The sequence below is a fragment of the Anser brachyrhynchus genome, assembly GCF_964034855.1.
Source record: "Anser brachyrhynchus genome assembly, chromosome: 7".
NCBI lineage: Eukaryota > Metazoa > Chordata > Aves > Anseriformes > Anatidae > Anser > Anser brachyrhynchus.
This window is the reverse complement of record NC_137701.1, coordinates 16,553,035-16,569,793: the sequence shown is the minus strand read 5'-3', so window position 1 is coordinate 16,569,793 and position 16,759 is coordinate 16,553,035. Positions and strand designations below refer to the sequence as shown.

Sequence of the window (16,759 nt, the reverse complement as noted above, 5' to 3'; positions counted from 1 at the left end):
GCAATAGCTCCCCATTGTTGCTGACCCAGGGTTTGAACAAGGGACCTTCCAGCTGATGTCAGGTGTGGTGGCCCCTGTCTGCTCCTGGAAGTCCTTATTTGTGCACTGTCTTGTGCCACTGGTTTGCCCACACCTTTTAAAGTCAAAACTAAAGTCTTCAGTTTATCTTTGTTCTGTTGGATGAGAAAATTTACTGCAAACAACTACATAGTCTCTAACAAAAAACCAAACAAACAAAAAAAACCACAAAGCATTATATAGAAGGGAAGCCACAACAGCACTTACAAATGAAATGTGACTTACAAGGCTTTAAATGTCTTTTTGCCCGAAAAGTGACTTTTTTGCATTTAGATTAAGGAAAATGTTAGCATTTAGGAGCAGGGTGGTTTAAGTCTTTTCCACTGTAGGGAGAAACAAAGTGAAGTATCATACAAAACAATGCAAATTTAAGAGGAAGTTTTTGGCCTTCAGGAAGGCTGCTTTACATCCAGTTAATGTTTGTGTAGCGTGGAAGCCATGCTCAGCTTTGGTAGAACAATCTCCTAATTCAGCAACTGCTTTTTAAAGAAGTAGGGCAGCTGTTGCTGTTTGCAGTCTCTGCTCTAATTTTGCATGATTCCTGTCACTTAAAAATAAACTAAGCCCCATCCTGGTGGGCATGGGTGGTTGTGTGACATTTTATTTCACTAGGTTCCAAAGCACCATTTCATCAATCTTTATTCTTCCCTCCTTCTGCCTGCTTTTTCCAAATTCTGCTTGGTATTCTTTTCCTCTTCTGTCAAATGAAGCCCTACCACTTCTACAGTTCACCTGTTCCCAGTCTGTTCTATGCTACTTCAGTTCTTGCCATTTATTTTCTTAAAACACTGCAGAATTGGTGATGTGGGTTGAAAATGTTAATATTCATCTGCAGAGCTTGATACTTGTTACAGAAAACATTACTGGATTTAAACTTTATGAGCAGTTTGGGAAGTAAATATCCCACATGTGGGTAAACTGAGGTATGGAAGTAACATTTTTTCAAGGTTGCAAATAATTCAAAAGCAAAGAAAAAAAAAAAACAAAAAACAACAACAAAATATAAAAAGATCCTGAACTGACCCTAGGTTTACATTTCACTTCAAGTGTCTGCATTCTAGCAATCCACAATGTTCATCATGTGGAAAGAGTAAGTGAAATGAGCAATGTGATACTTTAAGAATCCTTTAAAACATCACTATTACACTTCGGATGGTCATGAAAATCTGTTTGGATTTCCTGTTGCTTTTTTTTCTTCTTCTGCATTGCGTAACTTCACCCCAGAATCTTTAAAATCAGATAGGGAAAGTATTTGAGCCCATGTCCCTGCAGTCCTCTAGCCAGGCTCTTACAATGGGTGCTCCATACTTGGGTCTGAGATGGCAAAGCACCTGAAGGTACAGAAAGCCAAAGGCACTGTGTTTCTAAGCACTTCTTTGCTACAGGCACACTCATAATGCTCATGTTTATCTATAAACCCTGCTTGCGAAAACATTTATCTCCAATTGTAGCATCAAATATTTGGGCAATTATAACCTTGGTGAAGGCTGAATAGTCTTGAAACCTTCACCACAGCTAGAGGCATACTTTTTTTTTCCTTTGCCTCACACTTGTGCTGGGGTTAGGAAGAGGGACCTGGGGGTGGAAGAGGGAGAGAGGTAGGGATGTCTGGAGTGGTGGGGGAAGGATGCAGTGCTTGTCTGGTTCTTTCAGGTCATGTCCAGAGAGGCCCGCCATTCCGCAGAGCTCATATCCACAACCACATGCTGACCTTGAAATATCCAGATGTCTCCATATTTCATGTGTTGACCTCTCAACAACAAATGGTGTTGGAAAACACTTGCTTCCTAGCATGTGCTAAAACAACAGTTGCTTTCCATAACTTCAGTTGCAGAGCTTTCTGCTATGTGCATGTTTTATTTTTCTTTATTTTTTTACAGTGCCAACCTCTTCAGAAGTAGCAGGATGTTGTGATCCATACTGATTCCTAATTTGACTACCAGCCACCAATTTTTTTTCAGGAAGTTTTTTGCCAGCTATGTCATAAAGAGAAATCTGCTCTGACTTGATAAAAAAAAATAGCTTGAACAGCAGTGAGTGCAAAATGATGAGAAGCAGAGCCAGCTCGTCTCCAGCTCACCTTCCTGTTTTCCTCATTAATACTCATTTTTGGGTAATGTCTGAATCCAAAGCAACTTGAAAACATCACAGTAGTGCACAAGTCCAATGAGGCCAGGTCTGAATCTAGTCCTGCATCTAGGGAGGGACAGGTTTGTCCTTTCAAAACCTGAGGTAAGTGCAGAATGAGGATATGACTCGGCCTGTCTGTTACTAATGATCTCTCGTAAAGAAAACAGATGTTAAACACAGATTTTCTTGGAAGCATAATATACCAGTAATTTAACAGGCAGGAATTTGGTTATAACATGCTGACCTTTAGCAGTCCTCTCATAATTTCTTGTAACTTTCTTGCTAAAAACTTGTTTTGAATAAAACCTCAAACATTTTTCTCTAATTTTGAACAGAATACCTTTAAATGAATGCAAAACCTAGTTTTTCTCGATTTTTCCTTTTTAGGCTCACTTCCTCTAAGTAGTTACAGGAAAATCAGAAGCAAGTATTCACTGGAATAATTAAAGCCAGTATTGAAATAGGTAAGGGCAGGAGTCCTATAAAAATATGCAGTTGGAAGCAAAAATAGAGGAAAAAAATATATGTTGCAGACCATAAAGTGAAATAGCTTCTTTAGCTCTGGAAAGCTCTGGGAGGATGGTGTCTGCCTCGAGACAGGAAGAACCCAGCCTCCTGCCTTGATCCCACGCTGTCTCTCGTGGGGCTCGGTCCTAGTCCCTGGGCCCTCTTCCCTGGCATGAAGAGTTGTGACTTCTCTTCCAGAGTTTGTTGGTGGATGCTTTAGCTTGTGTTAGGGTATGGTAAGATACTAGATATTTAATATAGTGTGAATATTTTAACTTTTGTGGGGGTCACAAGTACTGTGAAATACCTTAATCTGGGTTTTCACACAGTCAGTGTTGTATCCTGGCTGCCCTAGCTGCATTTTAATACTTCACTTTTAAATTCCCCTGTAAGCCTTAATTAATGCACCTCTAAGTCTCAAGGTGATGACTGAAAACATGTTTCTCAATCCTTCTCCCCTTGAGGTCAATGGAGAAGGCTGGCTTAATTTCAGTGGCGCGACGTGGCACACTGTGTTTGAGGTGTGCTTGTGGTGGGCTTGGGGGGCACTTTGCACCCCAGCAACTGTGAGGAGTGCGGCCTTGCTCCATACAGGGCCCAACAGTTAGGTTGTCAGTCTCGTCACCTCCTGAGATCCCTGCATGGAGGGGCTGGTGATGTACCTCCATCAGTCCTCAGCACCCATCTTCTCTCCTGGAGAGCTGGAGAAGTGTGGTGGAGCTGGAGGCCCTCCCTGCCTTGTTCAGTGGGATACTTGTTAGTAGGGGCACAGTGTTCCTGCAAATGTGCATGGATTTTCACAGACTCCTCTTTGCCAGCTGAGGACATAGGAAGGGGAGGAATTCAAGGTTTGGTATGTTGTTTGTGGTAGGGGCTGTAAAAGGTGCTCCATTCCTTAAGCCTTCTGTTTATCGCAGAAGTACCCCCAGGTGACAGAAGGCTGAAAAAGTGATTTTCAACTTCCTGTGCTTTCAGCAGTGACTTCTAACCCTGACCTACAAAGCATAAAGGGAAAGAATCTGAGGAATGTACTCAATGGCTGTGGAGCAAAACCAGCTACTTTTAATGAGAGTGACCAAGAAGCACAAACCTCTCCTCTTCCCTGAGCACAGGCTGAGGGCAGAGATGAGGTCTGAGCAGGTGTTCTCCCCTCCTGGAGCCCACCTCATCAGCATGGGTCTTCAGCACCATTCTCTGTGAGAATGTGAGAAATGTGTTGAAACCCTGACTGCAGTTTTGCATTCATTTTTTCGCTGCCGAAATTCTTTCGGGCATGTAGGAGTAGTAACTGCTGGGAGTTGTGCAGAAACGCTGACTTGGAAGCTGAGAGCTGCTGCAAGATTTGGGTGCCTTGTTTGCAGGAGAGGAACCTCTGTGCTGGCACAAGGGACTTACACTATGTATGATGCTGCCTTGGGATATCTTCTGAGAGCATAGCTTCCTCCTCAGCCTGGTTTTGAAGTCTGTCAGACCTGGTCATAGTATAATAGTGGTCACAAAAAAAATTGTTCTCTTTTGGGGAAAATAAGCAGAAAGCCCTGTGCTCTAGAATATTTCATCTCTGCCATGATTTCAGCTGAATTCCAGTCATTGTTTTCCTGCTCATGCTACATAGCAGAAGTTCATAGTGATTTGCCATATGATAAGCAGAATCTTGTCTCCAAAAATAGTTCACTGCCGTGCATAGATCCCTCTTTGCTTTTATTTTGAACCTTGCTTTTTGAGGGGTGTTTTCTACCTTCCTGGTTTTGAAACAGAAGACAAAGATATAAAAGTCTACTCCAGCCTTAAGCATACCATGTGAGGTGAAGTAATCACCTCTCTTGGGAAAGCTGCAGGTTGCTTGCAGTGGAGAATGTCCTGTAATAACATGGGAGTTTATATTTAAGAACTTTTAAGCACCCCATTTTCATATCTTAAGATGTAGAAAAATAGATGAACATATGAAAAGCAAACACTTGGGTAATTCGAGTTAGATGGGCGTGCTGCTGGAAACACTTAGCAGGGGTGGGAACACTGCACGGTGGGGGTGAACACAGGAGATGTTGTATGGACTTTGCAAAGTGCAAGTGCAGTAAGCTGGAAGATGGGGAGGGTGAATCCTGTGTGAATAGGCGCAACATGCATCCTGGTGTTGTACATTGGAGCTGAATGTGGTTCACTGAAAATATTCTAGTAGAACGGAACATTTTAGGCTGATGTCAGTTTAATTCTGAGGAGTGCAATAGCACAAGAAGTACTAAGTAAATTTGCTTGAATTGGAGAATCAGTGTTACAAAAAGCCATATATATTATAGCTACAGCTGTCCTTTTACAAGAGCTACTGAGTATCTGGTCACAGTATGGGCTTAGTGATATTTGCACTGCTCTCAACCTCAAAAAAGAAATCTAGTTTCATATAGAAATGAGTCTGAGTTAAAAAGTTCAAGCTGTAGTCAAGTCTTGGACTGAGTTGTGCCTGTTGGGCTACCAGTGAAATGGCTCTCTAAGCTGTAACATTAGGCAGGGGATTCTCAAAAAAAAAAAGAAAGGGGTAAATGTGTTTAGGCATGGTCCTGCTTCCATGCAGGGATCCAGGTCCCCCTGAACCATTTGCACTGTGTTGGTTTACATCTGAGATCTGCTCTGGAGCAAGCTGAACATCTCTGTATAGGCAGAGGCAGGCTTTTCTGGTCTGCCTCCAGGTGTGGACGAGAGGATGATGAGCATCAGAAACCAAGTCCCACTTGAACTACAGCTGTGAGCCAGGCCACACCAGCTCTTTGAGGGATACTGGAGAAGTGAACGGCAAAGCCAGTGTGAACTTCCCCGCTGGGGGTTTTGTGTGTTAGCACGTGAGCTGGTACATGCTGGGTGTGCTGGAATGCATCAGAAATTTGAATAATTTTTTCTAGCGTACTGACTGTGGGTGCTAAGACTGTATGATGCATGTATAGCACTGACATGGCAGTCGGCTGGGAAGTTGCCCTCATCAGTGGCTGCATCATTACCTTAAATAAACTTGACTGGAAACTCTAGTGTCAAAAAAAAAACAAAGTGAAGATCTTCATCTGGATCGCTCCCACTAATGTACTTTGCAGCTGTGGGCAAGCTGTGAATCACACAGGAGGAAAACTGCAGTGGTGGAGAGCAAGCTGTCCTGCACAGAGCTGCTGTCAGTGGTACGGTGTCAGGTCCTGCACTCGGCTGCTTGGCTGCTGCTGCGCTGTGCTGGCCATGGCACTGTGGCCTGTCTGCACCTGGTCCTCGGCAGCTGTGAGTGAGCAGAGCGTTGGGACTTGGAGAGAAGAGAAGGGCAGAAGCCTCATCAAACATGTGGTGTCCATCATAAAGGTGGCAATGCTTTCTGAGACCTGAGAGCTGTGCCAGAGCCAGAGGTGGAGCCTGGACTGCTTTAGTTCTTAGTTCTCCGTGAAGCTGAAAAAATGCCAGAATGTTGTTATTGTACAAATGAGGATGCTGTAGTTTCTTTAGAGAAATATTCTACTAGAGTGCCTGAGGTCCACGCTTGAAGGTTGTCCCTACTTTCTGCCATGTGCCTTATAAACACGGAGTAAGAGCACACGCCATATAAAAAGGATTGTGAGGAAGCAAAATACTATTGATGACTGCCAGCAGTTGCATGGTGCAGGTGGCCTGTCTGTGAGCTTGTGCTGCAGAAAGGAATAGGAAGGACAGTTGTCAGGTAGCTCTGTAACTACCTCAGCCCAAGTACAGGGACAGCACAGAGAAAACACAATTTTGAGCAGTTGTAAGTTGAGTGAAGGATGGAGCTAACAGAGAATGAGAACGTAGAAGTTGGAGATGAATCTAGAATGTAAGCAGCAGATGTGATAGAGGAGCGCAGGCACTAGAAAGCTTGGCTATAGGATGTCTGTCTTCTGGGTGGTTGTAGTGAAGCACAATGGACTTTTTCAAGGTGAACAGACATTCTGCTACAGTAAATAAAATGCAGCTGATGGCAGCCTTCATCTGTGTATTTTATCTGTACTGCTGAAGGTCTAGAGGCAGCTAAACCTTCCAAGTAGTTCCTAGGTTCAATCAGATGTTGCTCAGATGTGAAGATTAAGAACACTGAAAATAGGATCTGCATTACGTAGCCCATAGTGAGATTTTCTGCAATTTGTTGCTATAAAGCAAGGGATAGTATCAAACCTTTCTTAATGAGGATTTGCCAAGCTTGCCCTGAACTGACATCCAGATCTCTGTGGGATCTCAAAGCAAGGGAGAGACTAGTTTGGACAGGAAGAGGAAGGTCTGCATAAAGTAACTGTACAAGACCAACTCAGAAATGTGAGTGGATGAATTGAAAAGATAGGAACAAGGAAACATCTCTTCAGAGAAATGGCAGAATCTTAATATAAGGCAGTGTGGCAGTTAGTTAATCAGGCACCAACTGGACAAATTTTTAGACAATAACAGAAGCAAAGGGGTAGGAATACCTAAACTGAAGAGAAGAAAATACATTTATTAACAGATTAAAAAAGGGGGGGTGGGGGGGGTGGGGAGGGACAACGCTTTTAGTCTCTTTACCTGTTTCCTCTAGTGCTCCTGTTACTTCTTTCTTTTTTGGTATTTTGAGCATCAGAATTCTTGCCATATTCTTGAAGCTTTGAAAGCAAATGGGAAATCACTAGTCCCAACCCTGACCTTATTTCCTGTGCTACAATACAGAGACAACCCAAGGGAACTTTCAGGTTAGTTGGACATTCCCTATCTTTCTATTTAGATTTTATTTTCACTTTCCTTACTTGCCCAGCCTCAGTGTTGGCAGCTAGCACAAATTTATTGTGTGATCTTTATCTCTGGCATTGCCCTCTGAATGGTCAGCCCATTATCTCCTATCCCCATAAAGGCAACCTAGCTGTTGTAGATAAAATCTTGTGTACAGTACAGCTCTGGTGTGTCTTTGGGAGTGCTCAGATATAACCAGGAGGAGGAACTGCTGAATGGCCTCCTTTCTTCCTCCCCTGACTGCATGGTGGAGGTGCTGCAGCCACTGTCCTGATGGCAAATGTCCTTTGGGAAGAGCACAAAGCAGAGAAGTCTCTTCTGCTATGGCTGGAAAGTTTCAAAGAGACGGATGAATATCAATGGTCATGAAGGTTTAAACAGATCTCATTAGCTATGTTTCTGCTGGAAAGAAAATGTGGTGGGAGAGAGGTCTTTGATTCCATACACAGCCATCCTAGAGTAGTGTGCAACTGATGTGCTTAATCCCAGTAAAATCAATTGATGGGTAAGATGGGAAGATGTTATTAGCATACACTTGTGTATTGAACTTTAGATTTACAACAGACTCCTCTGAAGTCAATTGAGAACTGACTAGGTTTAATTGAATAAAGTCTTTATCTTCCTTGCTAGCATTATTTTGTGATTTTTCTTAAGCAGAAGAAGAGGCGGTGGTCTTCAGTGCATGCTGTATTTATTGACAGTGGACTTACAAGCAAATCTCTTGATTTCAAACCTTCCAGTTGGTTGAAGTTAGTGAAACTCTAAAACTAGTTGAGAGCTTTCGCTAAGCTTTTTTTTTTTTTTTTTTAGGAACTTTTAACTGTTGCAAATGAGTTATACTGTTTTATTCAGAAAATTATATACTTTTACCAAGTATACTGCTACCTAATTGGTTCCCTATAAGCCTTTCTCTGTGTGTCCACTGAAACAACTTGTGTAGAGCTTAAACAGATTTTAAAAGTTGCTCACTTAATTATTGTTTGTAGTTTGGATCATTACCTGAAATGTTATCTGTCTGGAATTAAAACATAGCATTGGTAATTTGATAAGTCCATATGGCCTCTTTTGAAATGGCAATTTTTTACTGTTTCTTTTCAAATATCTCTGCTAACAGTCAAACAAATGTACAATTTATGAAGATGCATTTTAAAGCTCTGTTAATCTACTGGCCAGCTTCAGACTGTAGTTAAAAACATGCCTGGTTACACCGGAAAAACATCTTCTCAGCAAACTGTCAACTTCCTTCTGGGTTAAAGCTCATAAACATTTTTTATTTATGAAGATTTAAAAAAGTTTTTTTTTTCTGTTTAGTTTCATAAACCAATCATGACTTAATCTGTTACATACTGCTAAGAAATATGGGTTCAATTAGTTCACTTTTTATGTCAACCCTTTGTCCAGGTCTGCATTTGCAGCTTTTAACTCTTACAGATTTATTTTCATGTATTCAGTTTTTAACTCTGAGACTTGGAACAACCTAGTGTACAATTTATCACACTAGTAATATTTTTCTCAAAGGTAAAGTAAGACCAAGTAATCTGTTGTATTAAATGTTTCTTTTTAAAGAAAAGACAATTATGTATTTGCCTGAATTTGACTTATTGAACATGTCTAGGCTGTTATTTCTGGACTGAACAAATAGTTCTGTGCTGCGGATCCTCAGCTGAACATTGTTTTCGTATAACAACTGAGGTTTAAAGCAAGTAGAGCCTCACTGTGATGTTAACCAGAATATTATCTGTTTGGGTTACAGAATTTTCTTACATAATGTGCTTCACTGTTACTTCCAGAGTTCGGCAGCTGTTAAACAAATATTGCCACAGAGTGTCTGCAGATTTCAGTGTTTAATTTCCTCTGTGCTATTGTTTGTCATTCAACAGAATACAAGTATGTAAAGTTGATCAATAGGGAAAGAAAGTGGCTCCTTTAAGTGGTGTCCTGGAAAAAACCTATGTATTTCTAATCCATGCATTCTCTAGTTCTTTCTCCAAAAGAGGCAATGTAGGAAGCAATAGTTATTTTTAAGGTACAAATTACTTTTTCCTTGATGGCATGCTAAAAATATCAGGAGGTTCATGGATAGGCCAGCTAGGTAATGATGTCTGTGGTGCTCAGAGGAGCCCAGAATAGGCTCTTCAGGATGGCTTTCCTAGTGGAACACGTGAGTTCCTGTGCCCAAGGCATGATTTACATTTTTTCTTAATGCTATTTACTTGATATTATTTCCTAGTTAAGTAATAGCTTTTGCGTGAATCATACCTACTTTGTCTCAAACTAATAGCGACTGCTTTGTCCAGTAAGTATTTAAAAATGGAATTGGTGCATGAAAATAGTAGCAGGTAAAGAAGCTATAGAGAAGAGGCTGAGGGGAAGGAATCCTTCTTGTTGCTAGAAAACCCTGATGGTTACTTGTAGTTAGAGAAATGTGTTTACAAACTCATTAGGGATGTTTGCCAACTCTTGAACTTAACCTGAAAGGCAAAACTACCACTGCCTTCAGGATTTAAACCTGAAACAATTACACCGATGAAGAGAGCTGCCTGTGAATGGAGGACAGGTGTCTGACAGTGGATGGTGGCATTTCACTGGTGAGGGATGGGAGGGAAAAACAAGGAAAAGAAAGTAATACTCTAAAAAAGAGACACTGAAGATGATACAATGCACTAGCTGGAATAAGCCCTGAATACAAGATTTTCAAGCAGTGGTCATATTTTAATAGTTTAATAGAAATTAATAGAAATTCCAACATGCTCAGAGTTAATTTGAAAAGATTTCCAAGCATTTCTTTTTCCACAACTCCATAGTAATAGCTGCTACAGGAGGGACATGAAATGAATCTATTGAATCAAGGATTTTAGAAAGGGTATAAATAAAATGTGTAGGCTATTTATTAGACTGCTTTCTAAACGAACAATCTAATCTCTTGTCTGTGTAACTTCATTATTGGTAATTGAAAGGGCTCAAATATTTTTCCGCGTGTTTTAACAGCAGATGTGGACTAGTCCAAGTGCATTGAGACTGTTTTTCCAGTTGCCAAGAGACAGTTTTCTTCGAGAATGCCCTGTGTTATGATAGCAGTCTTGGTGCCCTCGAGTTTTCTCGGAGGGTGCAGGGAGTCAATGTTCTGGTAACTCTTACCCCTGAGAAGAGTGACATGAGCTCAGATTCACTAATGTATGGAGAGCAGCAGCAGGCAGCTGCTGATGTTCAAACATGTTGAATGTTAAAAACCTTTTTTTTTTGTTCTGCCAATGACTTTATACCTTCAGGAAAAGGAATTAAGCTTTCATGATGAAAAGAAGAGAAGATATATTTTAATTGAAGATTGTTTTTTAAAAAAAGTTTAACAGACTAATAATAAAACCATTCCAAGCTGCCTGCCAGCTACTGTGAACAATTATTTGCTGATGTTGTGAGTGCTGTGGCTGTACTTTAAAAGTTTGTTCCCTGATGCCAGTGATCATGTTGCATTGTTCCTCTCCTATTATTGACATCAGAATGTGGGCCAGGAAATCCTGAGTCTTTGGCTCTTTAGTCTTATGAGTTGAGAATTATGATTAGCTATGAGTTAAGGAGTTGGACTCGATGATCCTTATGGGTCTCTTCCAACTCAAGAGACTTTATGATTCTAAGAATGTTTAATGGAATGAGTGATGGATGTTTGATAACCTTTTCTAAGTGGATTTCTTTTCTTTTCTTTTCTTTTCTTTTCTTTTCTTTTCTTTTCTTTTCTTTTCTTTTCTTTTCTTTTCTTTTCTTTTCTTTTCTTTTCTTTTCTTTTCTTTTCTTTTCTTTTCTTTTCTTTTCTTTTCTTTTCTTTTCTTTTCTTTTCTTTTCTTTTCTTTTCTTTTCTTTTCTTTTCTTTTCTTTTCTTTTCTTTTCTTTTCTTTTCTTTTCTTTTCTTTTCTTTTCTTTTCTTTTCTTTTCTTTTCTTTTCTTCAATTTTCTTCAATTTTCTTCAATTTTCTTTAATTTTCTTTACAGTTGTAGGTATTACACTTCAGAACTTAGATTTTGTTTTTTAAATCAGTCATCACTTTTGTGCATTACTTGTTCTTCTCTATTCCCAGCTGGCTGCTTCACAAGTGTGATTGTACATGAGTAAGATGTGGTGATTGCAGTGGGGATGGCAAAAAGCACAGAATTGCCATTGAAGGTTAAGGTGTCTTGCAGGAGGCAGCATCATAGAATAGCCTGGAGGCACTTGCTGGAGGGTAAGCAGTGAACTCACCAAGTAGGCTTGGACTATAGATTTGGTCTGTAACTTGTTCTTTGGATAGTGTTAAACTCTGGAGAAGCTTTTCAGGTATTCTCAGTCTTGGATGTTGTGAACCACAGGTGTCAAAGCCTTTCATTGTACAGAGGACATAATCACTCAGTTCAGGCCTGTGAGTGCTGTTCCTGCAGCTGAGTATCACCTGTACCTTCAAACGGAGCAGCTGTCCTACGTGCCTCAGCACAATCTCACAAGCTGTCATCTTCATGCTCGAATAAGCCTTAGTATGAGTTGGGGCTGAAAGCAGACACTGTAGTTACCCACTGCACAACAGAAGTGTTCTTGGCATTTTGTAGAGACATATTGTGACATGCCATTTCTCTGTGAGCAATGATTTTTCTCTGCAAATACCATTATACCATTATACCTTTTTTTTTTCTCTCTTTTTTTTTTCCTCTCCATTTTGTGCTGTCAAAACCTATATCTCTTTCAGTTAGGAGATATTGGACAATTCAGCTGAAATTCCATCTTCTCCTTTGTGTCATCAGACCACAAGTTCATTCTTCAAAAAGTACATGTGCATCATATTCAGAGTGAGCTATGGGGTCCAATTACCATGTTTCCTGTCACTCAGACAATCTGACAGAGGAGGGAAAGAGAAAAACACCCTCTATCAGTAACAAGTGCTGGCTATCTCTCTATCTAGCTGAAGTCCTTTTTTTAGCCTGCTGCTGGTGCAGGTTCAAGGCATTCATCCTTGAGAATCAGAAATGCTTACCTTGAATCTATAGTAGCTAAATATAAGTGTAATTTTCTGTGTTCCTTCACAATGCTGGGAAGAACTCCAAAGACCTGGGTTGAAGATGAGAGATGTGATGTCCATACATGGGGGTAAAAATAGCATAAGAGAGTGATTGGAAATAATATATTCAGCCTACAGCCATTAAAGGGAAACAGTAAGTTGAAGCAAATGCCTCTCGATGATTTGCTTATGAGACTTCTCAAAAGTGCTTGTTCTAGCCCTGTCACTCACGATACATCTTGAAGCTGAGGTTATTAAACCAGGCAAGGGTCAGTCCTTAATGATTCCCTGTCCATCTTTCTTTTAGCTTTGTTCCATGCTTGCCCAAAACTGTAGCTTTCTTAACAAAACTGTTTATGAAAACTTCTTGAAGAAACATCTTGTTTTTACCAACTCTAGTACGAAGCAGCACTTTGATCATTACAAAACCTTACACCAGTCCTACCACCTCTGTGTGTCTCCCTCCTGCTGCTGTTGTTTTCTCTCTCCAGCTGGAACTCAGCTCCAATTGTTTACCACTGGCCCCCATACATTGCATATACAGTCGTCCTCATCCCTCAGCCAAAGCAAAGCTATTCAGGGGAGGATCTTTTGTATTTTGATCTTCTGAGAATTTTCTATTGCTGTTATCTCCTTGACATTTCTCCCTTTACCATGCTTAATTCAAAATGAATAAAATTGTATTTTCTTCAAGTTTTAATGCATCCATAAAATGTGAGAGTAACAGGCTACAAAGCTATGAAAGATATCCTGTTGTTATCTTATTTTTTGTTATTTTATTTTGTTTTGTTTGAAGGCCATCATATTTCAATTACTACCTTTAGTACAGTCATCACTCCTCCAAGGTGTGTTATGTGCAGCTGTAATGTTTGTGGCAAGAGCTGTCTCTGTAATTAGTGCACAGCAAGCTAATTTTTGTAGTGGTTCTTCAAGTGGTTATACAGCTGCGGAATGCACACCAGCAAGGAAATACATAAGAAACTTTTCACCCATTTCATAACAATGCTGAAAATTACAGGATTCTGATTCTCTTCAAACTTTAAACAAATGACTTTGAGATTTTTTTTTATTTTTTTTTTAATTTTAAGTTATGTCTGAAGGGAACCATATGCTGCAATCTCAAGTCAAATTAACAAGCTGTAGGAAAAGGTTACACAACTATGTGCAAATAGACAGCTGTTTAAGCCACCCAACCAAAGGAGAGCCAAATCTGATAGAAGACTATACCAGAAACTATGCTCATATTTACTCAAAATTCAAATGACCTGAGATTTTTTTTTCCTTTCTCCCACCCTTTTGCCACCCAGGTAAATTGACTTGGATGCTTTTTGGAGGGAGCAAATGGTCCTGAGAACAGCCTGGTTTATGAAGAGGTAAGAGCTGTCTGGAGGGTAGGAGGTGGGGGAAGAAAGCTGGACTGGTGCTTTACTCCTCAAGATTTGTGTAAAATTATCCTTGAACTTTTGCTATTTCACATCTTAGCTTTGCCTCAGGTTGTGATTATCCAGAAATGAGTGGTGGACACAGCTCATCAATGAATTTGCTGTATTCCATTGCTTTAAGGTTGATATAGGCCTCATGCAAGATGAATTTGGTGTACAATGTGCCTTTCCTAGTAGCATCAGTCTCATTGTGACATTTGGTGAATATTCTGTGATGTCCATTTAGCTTTCTTTTCCTGAAATACCCCTACTCACTTTGCAGAGAGAAGTGGCAAGGAATGTTGTCCTACTGCGAGCAAAAAAAGAGGTTGACGAAACAATGAGCTCTTGCATTTGTTAGCTCAACTATTGGCTCTTTGCACATCCACTCACTCAGAGCATAACTGATGGAGCTTGAATCCATGTGTGTCCACCACATTCTTCCATCAATCAAAGCTGCACATGTGGCTTTGTACCTGCACTGTGATATGTGCCTGTGATATGTTCCTCGATTGTTTTACTGAAGTAATATGGGAGAATTCAAACCAGATCTCCTGAGGCCAAACTTCAGCCTGAAGAATCATTTCACTAGTGCTTGCCCTACTTTTCTTCTCTAACCCATGTATTAAAATCTGAGGACACTTTTTTTCCAGAGACAGGAAATCAGTTCCTGGTAATTTAATCCCAGTCCCTTCATATAAATGCCCTAACATCTCTAGGAAAGCAAAAAGAATCTGTCTATATACACTAGAATTGTCCCCAGATCTAAACATTTGTTTGACAAATATTCATTTGAAAAATCTTGAGACCAACTCATAGAGACTTTTAGGTAGTGACACTGATGTCCATTTGTCTTCCACTGGTGCTGATTTTTGTTTTTTTCCCAGAGTGCAAAGTATCAAGATTTCTACACCATCTTTTGTGACGATGGCTGAGTTGGATAATTGAAGGGCTAAATAGCTCAGTTCTTCATGCCTTGCATCCTTCACACGCTGGTCTAAAGCACAGCAGGACTTTGTTGAGAAGAAATTAAAGTGGGATGGTAGCATTGCTGGAATTTCTTCCTCCAGTCTCCCACTACTTCATCTTATTCCGTTCAAATACTTATTCCAAATAACCACAGTGTTTCACTCAGACTTTTACTAGACACATTAAATGTACATTAATGGCTCTTGCATGGATGATGTATTTGTAGCTTTAGGGGGGGGGGAAGGCAAGGCCACTTTGATATCAGTTTATGTACCACACAGTTTGTTTCTTGGAAAGCTCTAGGCCATTAAGAGTAGAAATTACACTGGAATATGTTCCATATGGCAGTTTCTCAGGTACTGTGAAAGCTAACCCAAGTTAATGATTAAAATGCATTTCTATCACTCTTTCCTTTTAGATGCAAAAAAAAGGGTTGGAGTTTTCCTTTTAATACTGTCATCTTTTTTTTCTGTGGCACTGTCCTCGTTACCACAGCATGCTTGCTTTTTTGTTGTGAAATATTTCATCTCAGCAGACAATCAAATGGGAGGAGGGTGGCTTTGCTCTTTAAGGTATTCTTGTATAAAAATGAGCCCTTGGTGATATCAGTGATTGATGGAGCACTAATAGCACTGGCGGCTTTAAGGTTCCTATTACGGAGTAATACTGGAAAATGCCACATGCTCCCTTCGTCCTTGCTGCACATTTTGCTGCAGTGCTGTCCCTCTTTGGGCAGCTGCAGAACATGCTGTCCTTGTGCTCAGCAGAGTCAGCAGCCACTGCACTCAGGAGGACCTATTTTGGGATTTGTCCCTATCAGAGGGACTTTCAGAGGTTGAAGGTGTAGCAGTAACATGGAAGAGAGATTAAGCTCAAAACCCTGTTTTGATACTCTTACATTCTTGGGGGCATTTATCCTCTTCTGTTATAAAGCAGAAGGTTTTTATTTGCCTGCCTGACAGGATGCTCTGACCTCATGACCACTGGATGGTGCATCCTCTGTAATAAGAAGCCCGGAAAGGAACCGTCACCATTACAAATATAGGAACCAGGTGTAAACACTCAGAAAAATGAACTTTAAAAATTAATGTACTTCAGGTTTATTTAGTTGCTTTTTTCCCAAAACTGTTCTGCCAGAAAAAAAAAAAAAAAAAGTCCATGCCTAAACCAGGAGAGCTTCCAGTGTCCTTTCCAACTATCACCAAATCAAGGGGAAAAGCTTTGGGCTGGGAGTCACATAAAATGTGGAGAGAAATAAATGCAACTATCCTCTGCTTGGCAGGGCAGCTCCTCAACCCCTTCTCATGAGATGAGGTAGAGCTGTGGACATTCACTCACCACCAAACTGCAGTTTGGTGGCTCTGGGATGTGATCAACAGCTGATATTTACTGAGACCACACAGCCTCAGCTGTTTGCCTTTGATGGCTTTCCAAGGCCAAACTAACTTTAAAAAACAATAGCATCAAACTATTTTTCAGAGAACCAGGGGTAGGATCAGGTAGAGAGAGATTCAGGAGCCTTTGCTGACACTTTCGTGCACTGTCTGGAGTGGGGTCCAGCCTGCTCCCTCTGGCACGTGGGCTGCTTCACTTCACCGTGTGCCAAAGATTTTCTCGTTCTGTGCTTTGTCTAGTGCATGACTCAGATAGCTGTAGAGTTCATGATGGGAGCATTTAGACCCACTGCAGCTGTGCCTGCTGCTGGAACAGCTACTTTATATCCCAGGCAGGTCACAGCACAAGACAAAGAGCAGCTGTGCTGCCAGCCCACGGGTCAGGAAGCATCTGCACCTTGGAAGAAAACTGTCAATTATACCAACAGATTGGTCACCTTAGTCCTCCAAAGTTACTAAAAAGATGCTGATCAGTTCATTTCTGCATGGTATTTTAAAACCGTGTGAC

General features: G+C 40.6%; 1 protein-coding gene across 1 annotated transcript in view; it reads left to right on the top strand.

Annotated features, from left to right (window-relative positions):
* The window catches only part of LOC308198287 (uncharacterized protein), a 59,603-nt gene that overhangs the window by 34,354 nt on the left and 8,490 nt on the right, over window positions 1-16,759 (top strand). The window contains exon 3 of the mRNA XM_080600501.1: window positions 13,775-13,840. The gene's annotated coding sequence lies outside the window, so the exon portion shown is untranslated. The remainder of the gene's footprint in view (window positions 1-13,774; window positions 13,841-16,759) is intronic.